Source organism: Schistocerca serialis, chromosome 5 (genome assembly GCF_023864345.2).
Source record: "Schistocerca serialis cubense isolate TAMUIC-IGC-003099 chromosome 5, iqSchSeri2.2, whole genome shotgun sequence".
NCBI classification, from domain to species: domain Eukaryota; kingdom Metazoa; phylum Arthropoda; class Insecta; order Orthoptera; family Acrididae; genus Schistocerca; species Schistocerca serialis.
The window spans coordinates 613,979,591-613,981,416 of record NC_064642.1 but is presented as its reverse complement, the minus strand read 5'-3'; the positions used below and the strand labels follow the sequence as shown (position 1 = coordinate 613,981,416).

Sequence of the window (1,826 nt, the reverse complement as noted above, 5' to 3'; positions counted from 1 at the left end):
TTCGCCTGTTCTTAGAACTACAATTGCAAGTAGGGCTAATTTTCGGTATTCAGTGTCAAACAGAATCGAAACAGCAAATTAAATTTTTAGGACAGTCTAAAATGTGATAATGAGGTATGGTTATGAAATTGGATATGAATAAAAATAATGGATTTCCAGCAACATTAGTTTTGAGGAACATTACAATGTCGTGTAGTATCGTACTCGACTGTTTATGAGAAATACCTGCTCACTAATTTTTGTACAGCGAGTGCTAATTTTTACCACTGTTAGCTATTTTCATTATGATGCCTTTCTCCACAATAGATTGTCAACGAGGCTGCTTCTTCCTGTATTGTACCAGACGTTTCATAAATAATGCATACTATTTTTTTACTTACACGTTTATTTTATTATTATTATTATTATTATTACTATTATCGTTAATTCCCCATTCAAAAGCACTCCGTCTTCAGGCCACGAGTGGCCTGCCGGGACCATCCGACCGCCGTGTCATCCTCGGTGGAGGATGCAGATAGGAGGGGCGTGGGGTCAGCACACCGCTCTCCCGGTCGTTATGATGGTGTTCTTGACTGGAGCCGCTACTATTCGCTCGAATAGCTCCTCAATTGGCAGCACGAGGCTGAGTGCACCCCGAAAAATGGCAACAGCGCATGGCGGCCTGGATGGTCACCCATCCAAGTGCTGACCACGACCGACAGTGCTTAACATCGGTGATCTCACGGGAACCGGTGTATCCACTGCGGCACGGCCATTGCCAATTCCCCATTTAGGAGAGCATTAAAACACGATCAGTTTTCATAGCGCTTTTTTTGTCTCTTTATTTTCTCTTCCCAAAAGCCTCTCAGGTATTCACTGTGTTTCTTCTTCATCTCTTCTGACCACTTCTTTCCTGGTTGCCTCTCTTTTGGTGTTTCCTTGAATTTCTGTTTTCTGATTTTTTCTCTGTATTTTCTGCGTTTGTTATTTCTTCTGTGGAGATATTTAGTTTCTTGAGGTCTTCCATGGTTTCCTTTGCCCAGTTAGTTTTCATCACATTACTTATCACTATGTTAAAAATCTTGATCAGCCTATTTTTGTTCATCCTATAAATCTGCCAATAGAATTTAGCCCTTCTTTTTATGATGTTGTCTGTAATTGTCTCTGTCTGTTTATACAGTTCTTTTGTCGGTCTTTTTATCCAGATCCCCTGTCTCTGAACTGGCCCATAGATCTTTCTCAGTTTTCCTCTCTTGCTTTTCCATTTTCCTGATTTTCGTTCTTCCCCTGATTACTGTCGTTTCTGAGGCATACAAGGCTTCTGGTGAGACTACTGGTTTGTAATGTCTTAATTTGGCATTAATTAAAAAAATATTTTTTTGTTGTTGTAATAGTTCCATATAAGTCTGTAAGCTTTTTGTAGCTTTACAACTCTTTCTTCATTGGCTGTCGAGTTTAGTCCTGTTTCCTGCATGATCTCTCCCAGGTATTTGAAACTTTCTACTTGTGCTATCTTTCCGTACTTTTGTTTACCAATGGGTTTCTGTCTGTGGATTTTGTGTCCATGTTCTGGGTTTTTTCATTCGAAATTTGTAGTCCTGTTTTGGCTGCGATTTGATTTAGTGTCTCTAGGGCTTCTTTTCTGTTGTTTGTTATGATGGCTGTATCATTGGCAAAGACCAGACATTTTATGTTTATTGTTTTATTTCTGCCTCTCCCCATCTTTACCCCATTGACTCCTTTGTCCCATGTCCTGATTATTTTCTCTAAAACTGCGTTACATAAAATGGGTGACAGGTCATCTCCCTGTCTCACTCCTGTTTTGATTTCGAACGGTCCCGAGATCT

At 40.0% G+C, this 1,826-nt stretch overlaps 1 pseudogene; it reads right to left on the bottom strand.

The window, feature by feature from the left end:
* Positions 1–641: 641 nt before the first annotated feature.
* LOC126482748 (5S ribosomal RNA) lies at positions 642–759 on the bottom strand (annotated as a pseudogene).
* Between the last annotated feature and the right edge of the window lie 1,067 nt (positions 760–1,826).